At 33.7% G+C, this 8,397-nt stretch overlaps 1 pseudogene; it reads left to right on the top strand.

Annotated features, from left to right (window-relative positions):
- The first annotated feature begins 476 nt into the window (after nt 1-476).
- On the top strand, nt 477-1,715 carry LOC137947862 (peroxidase 4-like; annotated as a pseudogene).
- The last annotated feature ends 6,682 nt before the right edge of the window (nt 1,716-8,397 follow it).

The raw sequence follows: 8,397 nt of genomic DNA, 5'->3' as shown, positions 1-8,397 counted from the left end.
CGCCGTCGCTCGTGGTAAGTGAATGATTCGGAAAAAAGGTAGGAATCAACTTTCCTCCGTTTTTGCCTGGACAGATGAAATGGTGTAATCTCACTTCAATTCAAGTCTTTTTACACTAACGCCTTATTTGTGATGACCTAGGTAATGCGGGGGAGAATTCATTCCACTTCATTGTGGACTAACCCCCCTAACATAAAGAAGTACTTTACATTCACTCTCCTCTCACTTTCCCCCGGGAAAGTACTTTTCATTGTATTTAATTTCCCATTAAACTTACACTAACCCCCCCCCCCCCCCCCCCGGTAGTCTATTTGCTAGTTGTACTTCGATCTTTGACCAGAAGCAAAGCCTTGGTCGCTTGGACGGTATCCAACATAATCAACTCCCACATCTGCTACATAAAGCTATCAATTACCACCCTGCAAACTCAAACTCCTGCAGCTTCTCAAGTTCCACTGGTTTTAGTAGCTGCTGCTGCTGCTGCTGCTGCTGCAGCCATGGCTGGCTCTTTCTTGGCCTATTCCACTTTGGCTGTCCTTCTCTTGGTAGGAAGCTCTTCTGCACAGCTCTCCACTACTTTTTACTCCAAATCATGCCCGAAACTTCTTTGCACTGTCAAATCTTCAGTCCAATCTGCCATCTCGAAGGAACGACGGATGGGGGCGTCGCTCCTTCGTTTGCACTTCCATGACTGCTTTGTCAATGTCAGCTTGTCTTCCCTCTCGAACTCTTAATGTTTGCATGCGATATGCAGTTCAATTAATTTTCTGTGATCTTTAATACAGGGATGTGATGGGTCTATTCTCCTGGACGACACCACGTCTTTCACCGGGGAGAAGACAGCGCTGCCTAATCGGAATTCTGCCCGGGGATTCGATGTGATAGATGACATCAAGTCGGCAGTTGAGAAGGTCTGCCCGGGTGTGGTGTCGTGCGCTGATATTCTGACGATTGCCACCAGGGACTCTGTGGCTGCTGTAAGAGCAGAGGCTTCTCCCTCGTTAATTCTGCTTTATTAGTTAGTAAACTTCATCTTCTCCGAAACTAACCCTCTGAATGCAAAATGATTTGATTTGCAGCTGGGAGGACCTTCCTGGGACGTCAAACTGGGAAGAAGAGATGCAAGAACTGCCAGTCTCTCTGCTGCTAACAACAATATCCCGCCACCGACTTCTAGCCTGAGCAACCTCGTCTCCAAATTCAGTGCCCAGGGTCTGTCTGCTAAAGAAATGGTTGCCTTGTCTGGTAGGACAAAAACCAAAAACCTGCTTCTCCTTCCCTTTCTTTCCATCTCTCTAACCCAGGCTTTGATTGGGAGACAGGCGCCCACACCATTGGACAAGCACGCTGCACCACCTTCAGAGCTCGTATTTACAACGAGAGCAACATTGACAGATCCTTCGCCACCTCAAGACGATCAAACTGCCCAAAGAACATCTGGCTCGGGAGACAACAACTTGGGGCCTCTTGATCTCCAGACTCCCACCGGCTTCGACAACAACTACTACAAGAACCTGGTGAACAAGAAAGGACTCCTCCACTCCGATCAAGTGCTCTTCAATGGCGGATCGAGTGACTCCCAAGTACGATCATATAGCACCAATCCCAGCAGTTTCAACGTGGACTTCGTAGCGGCGATGATCAAGATGGGAAACATCAAGCCATTGACGGGCTCCAAAGGGGAGATTAGGAAGAACTGCAGGAGGCTGAACTAAGTATAAAATCATATTTGATTGAAATTTCGTAACTTCGGAGTAGTGTGGTAATTTTTGAAGTTTGGATTAAGCGTGGTTAATGAGAACTACTGGTTGTAGCTTTAAATTATCAGCTGTTGATGAATAAACAAGTGTTGTTGAGATCTTTTATCGTGATGTTTGTAATTCTTCCGTATTTCTGAGTTTCATTAACGATTAACATAAAACACATATCAAAGATTTGCTAACGAAGATTTGCTAGAAAACTTCTCTTTCCCGTAGATTTTTTTCCACAGAATTTTTAAAACTCATTGACATAGTTCAAAAATTATATTATAATTTTTTATTTGAATTAGATCTTCCTGGTTAACAAAAACTATGCAAAATGTTAAAAAAATATAAAAATAAAATACTGTATAAAAATAATAAAAAATATAAATGATCTGAGGGGAGGTATAGGGGAGGATTCAAACAAGGCCGACTTTGAGCTGACTCATAAATAGTTCAACTGCTCTTTAGTAGCATGTGAGACTCCTCATTCTCACGGTGTACATATCTTGGATGCTCTTGAGTCTGACTCAATGTCACCCCATGTCTAACATAGATGGTCGTCAAGGTTTGTCTCACAAAAAGATGGTTGAGACATCTTGGGTACAAGTGGTTGAGCTAAACTCATCCCCTCGATGTACCTAGACCTAACTCCATGTACAGTCTACATTATGGCATGCACATTGATTGGCTAACCATCCTCTTGTGCCTCTTGCATCTCTTCCTATTAATACTAACAAGAAAAGTTATAATATTATATTTTATATTGAAAATATATAAAATATATAAAATATAAAAAACTAAGTTGTTATACTAATGTATGCACTTCATACCCTTCAATCCGCCTATACTATAACTTATAGGTGATCCTAAATTGCACAATCTCATAGCAATTTTCACCCTTCAATTTTGCAACATTAATAATAAAATTTTAAAAAAATACTTCAATTTAAATACATATCATCTCCTCTCGAATGCACATAAAAGACTTTGATCAAGTGGTATGTTAGACATTTTATTTTCTAACATTTTCAACATTCACACAAGAACATACATCTCCACAATATAGAGTTAAACATTAAAAAATAATAACTTAAACTTCTAAACTAATATCTTACAAATTTAAATTACCTAAACCCTAGGTCATTGAAATACATTTTGGCATAGCCACTACCAGTCCTCTAGGAAAATCCTTATATAAGGGGTCGAAAGGCAAGGGTGACCCCCACAATCCTGGAACCAAGTGTGCATGCTTGTCCGGTCACTACAAGAAATAAGATTTATATCAGCGATTTTTTTCACTCGCAAAAGTTAAAATTTCATTAATAGAAATATCTCCAAGGGAAAATTTCTCTAGGAACTTCGTAGGCTTATTTCATGTTTTTGATTGAATTGATTGCTTTAGTAAGTAGACATTTATGCTCAATTTCCATTCATGTCACCAAGTTCATCTTTCAACGAAAATATTAACAGTTCTTTTCGTAGAAGCTAGAGTTTATGTCCAAATTGCTTGGATTCTTTTATCAGCAACACAAGGGTGGCAGTTTTGTTTCAATAAGAGAGGTTCTGAATTTGAAGTAAGTCGTATAATTTGGGATCGATTGAAGCAGACGTGCATGTGCTAAGATGGAAAAGTGGAATTAAAAAATAAAAAAATAAAAAAAACACAAAAAATAGAAACTTTAAAATAAGAGGAACCATGAAAAATTTTATGTTTATGATTTAAGCCCTTGGCTCAATCACCACACTAGGTGTTCTAAGTGTAAGGTCTTGGGTTCAAATCTAATTGAGAGAAAATAATGTGTAATTAACATAAAAAAAAATTGAAACCAAATTACTATTTTCAATCTTTTATTTAGTTAAATAAAATTTATAAAGTAATTAATAACTCGTCAAATAAATTCCCGGTACTAACATGATTTATTGTTATCACCAGGCTCCTTCAAACTTGGAGTACGTCTTCTCTTTATTACGTGTCAACCTTTCTTCATTATGAGTAAAATGGGACAGGGATACTAAAGGACCGTTTGTACCACCATAGAAAAATAAAATAAAGGAAATTTTAACTTCTCTTTGACTAATATTTTTATTAAAAAAATCCCTTTGACTAGTTTTCTTATATCTATGCCACCATATGAAACAATAGGAAAATTAGTTATGGTATTTTCTTTTATATTAGAAATAAAATATTTTCATAAATAATAAAAATAAGGTTGAAGTAAAAGGTAAGTGATCAAGAACTTAGTGCTCCTTAGTTTATTTTTCTCATAGTTTCCTATTGGAGCAATAGGAAGTTCATTTTTCGTATCCTTTTTAACATTTCTTAAAGCAAAGAGGAATCCATTAGTTATGGTATTTTTTTTTTTTAACATTTCTTAATTTATTCTCCTCTTTTTTTTTTCTTTTTTTTGAGAATAAATGATTAGAGGTCTTTTGTGAACTTACGCAAGTTGTATCATTGTGTTCTATCAACATTATGAATCTTTCTTGATCTGTGGATTGGCATTTGTCCTATTGTTCTCAATTTGCTTTAAATTTTCATTAACAATAAATAAATAAAACAACCCAACTTGATTGATAATGAAACCCTGGGGTTTTAAGAAACCAAATCATATACTTAGGCATCTTTGCCTTCTATAGGAAAATGGATTGAGGTCCTATAATAACCACGCAATGGCATGACAGTATAACGTGATTGATAAAGATAAACTTTGGTTTTCAAGTTTTGGCGTGTTTTCTTAATATACGTTTGCCCATTATACTTATGTTTTTAGATGTAGGGATTTAATGCAATAGTTAATTGATTTGATAGATAATACAATAAGGAGAAACAAAAATTATGGTTCATTAAAGTTAGTTGTAATTAAAGTTAGTTTCTTTCAAAGGTTCTTCAAATCAAGTAAATTTAGGCCCAAGTAGTAAATATTTTATTTTTATTATTGTTTTTGCAAGAAAGCATCAAATACTTCCATAGAAAAACAAGAAAGTCGAACAGAAAGCATAAATATTCATGACAAGCAACCTCAAGATCATGAAAAAATAATAACCCAACATAGATGTTAAAAAGAAGAATTGACGAATTTTTTTTGAAGGATAACTTATTTTACTTCATACATTCGTCTACATAACGTATTTCATTGAAAACAATGCTTCAAAAATATATTTTTTGTTTTTACTAATTTTATTTTTAAGTGCATACAAACATAGTAGTCAAAAGAAACAACTCAAAAAAGAATCACATGAAGAAAAGAGTATTGAAATTAAAATATAATAAATTATTTACATAAAAATAAAAATATATGAAAAATTAATACTGGCCTTCATACCATGAATTATTTTTCTTTTATCTCTTTTGTTATTTAGTTTAAAATTTTATATACAAATATTTTATAATTGAAAATTGTGTTTTATGTTATTTCAAGTGTATTATCAAATGGATTTTCTCCTCTTTACGTGTATTCTTTTCCAATTGAAAGTGTTGTAGTAAAGCTGTCAATCGATTTGAATCATTTCCCAAGTTGTCATAGCTCTAAATTACTACATTATCTGCTACTTTTTTTATGTTTTTCTTTTATTTATCAAATATGACATTTACCTCTACTTTTATATATCATGTGTTTACTTATTTAGACATTTTAATTTTTACTTTGTAACAAAGGTTATAAGAACTGTTAGATAATGTAGTCACCTAAAACTTTCAAGTTTAATAAAATATAATAAATTTATACATTTCTTTCTTACATAGCCTCTATTGTTACGCAAGTACCCAATTAGGTCTAAATAGATGTGAGAAAAGTAAAATAATTATGAAATATAATGAGTGAATAATATGAAAAACCAAATCGAATTTCTATTTTTTATTAGTTCATTATATTTTGTGACATAATTTTTTTTTTTTTTTGAAATTGTGCCCCACCCATAAAGTTTCAAATTGAAAGAGAAAATTGGGAGAGTTCCAATCAAGAGAGGATATCAGGATCACCATCAACTATGTTACTAAGTAGGTACACCCTTTCCTTTTCTCCTCTTTCCCTTGGCTCTTCTTGCCTTTTCCTAGGCCAATCTCCATTGATTTGGTCTTTGCTTTGATGTTTCGTGACTGTGTAGGTGAATAGTGGAGCCTGAAAATGTATTGAAAATGTTATTATTATGTGAAATATCTGCCCTATAAAACTTAAATTTTCCCTCAAGTTTAGAGTCTATGACTTCGCAATTACCATCGATGGTTGCCTTTCTCTATGTGCTACTCTAGGCTTTGGTAGGAGAGGAGATCTCGGTTGACCAATTGTTAATTCCTTGGTTGTCGATGGTTAGATGCGAAGAATTAGATTACTTTTGGTGGTGCTTTTCGACTTTCTCCAAAAAAACTATTTACTGGAACTTGAGAAGAAACCAAAGGTGGGAGGTGATCTGCATTTAGAAGAGGTTGAGTCATGGTGGATTGTTCCAAACAAGGAATTTGGTTTTATTTTCAATCTCCATTTAGAAAAGCTAATACTTTGTTTTCTGTTACTAATTATTCTCTCTTTCTCACAAGTTTATTGTCTTCCATTGAACTTTTTTTCTCTCTATTTTCAGTCCTCCAAATTTGCATTTTCTTGCTTTTCATTATGGTTTGCTTTTTAACTACCTTTTTTCAAATTTTCAACGAGGTTTTTTTATAAACTCTAAGTTGAATCTCACCAAAGCATTTGTTTAGTATTTTCGCATCTTAAATTCAATTTAGAATAAAAGAATATTGGTCGAAATCAAATTCCTTGAAAAACATGAGTTATCTTTATCTCTTTGTGGATAGATGGATCCAATCCATAAAGTGAAAAAGATTGATTTCAACTTAAAAAAAAAAGAAGACATTTCTAGGATGCTCAATGAGATTTATGAATCAATACTTGCAACCAAAGTATGAAAAAGAGTTCATATTGCTTTGATGTGGGTCCTACTTATTATATAACTTGTATTTGGTGCATTAATAAAGTATAATATTTAATAATAATATAATGGATATTCAAAATTTTCATCTTTCTTTAATTATCTTTTGATTTGAACAGAGTATTCAGATTACATTTTATTTTTTGTTTGGGTTTGCATGCTTCGTCTCTTTCTCTCTTAGTCTCTCATAAACAAGCAATCATTGTTCAAAAACTTCATTTTGTGAGAAATTCAAGTTTTATTGGCACATTGCTTCACTAGATTAGTACATTTTTCAAGGCATGAGGGTTTTTTAGCTGAAGTTAGGGAAAGTTATATATAGGAGAAATTACAGATATCCAAGAGAAACAAAAAAATATCCTATTTGTGGTAAAAAAATTCCATTTCATGTAATCTAAAGTTATGAAGCTAAAATAGTGTTTCCATTTTATTTCTTTGAAGCAAATGCATATTTGTCTATTATGCTATCTCTCTAATGTTTTATTTCATGTTTGTATGATTTCTATAGAGTTGTCGTATTAAACAATATCATTGTTCTCATTATCCTCATTGAAGTGGCTTCAAAATTTTAGAAAAAAAATGTTTCCATAAAGAGGCATTCTCTTGCCTCCTCATAACATGTTTTGTTTCAATATCTTATTCATTTTTTTTTGCTTTTTTATGCTTATTCCATCTATTGGGTTGAAAGTATTTATTTCCTGACATTCTTTTGTTTTCTCACCTTTAATAGTTCAAACCCTATCATTTATCAAGTAAACCCTATTGATATTTCCTTCAAACTAGTTCCATATTCTTCTTTCACCATTGTAATATTGTCATTAGCACCTAATGGAATTACATTTCCCATGTGTACATTCCATGTGATTTCCCATAATATCAACAAATTACTTTTTTTTTTATGCATTATGAGTTTTTCTTTTTTCTCCCTATGACAGGTGGAGCCTTGAGGAAATGTTATCCAAAGTGAGTAAAATTTTTATTAAAATTTCATAAGAATGGGTATAGATAATTAAGGATTTCACATATTTAAATACTTAGTCTTCATGACATTTTAAAAGAAAATTAAGAGTTACATTAAAGTGGACTCTCTACCAAGTAGAGAAAAAAATATGTAAAATGTTGTGGACTCAATAGCTAATCGAGTCATACAACGGAGGCGCATTGAGTTACAGAGTTAATATTTTTCTTTCCATATTGTTTTAAATTCGTTTTTCATTCATTATTTAAGTTAAATTGCCATAGGGGAAAAATTGTAATATTTACCCTAAAACTAGGGGGAACGTCAAGCCTACTTAGGGGGCAAATGAATGAGAAAAGGGCAAGTCTTGAGTTAGGTAAACAGGGTTTGGAGTTCTCCTTGACGAACTATAGGGTTTGGAGGTCTCCTTGATGAGCTCTAGGTCTAGGTTCCCTTAGAATCTGAATATCGCTCTATCATCTTTTGATTGCTATTCCATTGATCCATATCGAAGAAGAGAAGGGAGTTTGATGTCCCTTTTTCGAGTTCAAATAGAGGCTTCAGCCTCCTTTCCATATCAACAACAAGGGAGGAGCTCTACCCTCCTTTCCGAGCAAGAATTGAGGGTCCTCAACCCTCTTAGCACGAGCAACACCAGTTTCAATTAATTGCAGCATCAAGGCAAGCAAGAAGAAGGTAAGGATACCCAAATACTTGAGCCAAAAAGTTATACAAATTAGAGGGCTGAAATCACGAGCAACAGTCAAG

This window comes from Aristolochia californica, unplaced genomic scaffold (assembly GCF_029961685.1).
Source record: "Aristolochia californica isolate CCGP_79_NKW_82.1479 unplaced genomic scaffold, dmAriCali1.0.hap1 SCAF_13, whole genome shotgun sequence".
NCBI classification, from domain to species: Eukaryota; Viridiplantae; Streptophyta; class Magnoliopsida; order Piperales; family Aristolochiaceae; genus Aristolochia; species Aristolochia californica.
Note: the sequence above shows the minus strand (reverse complement) of the source record. Positions and strands in the feature narration are given on the sequence as shown.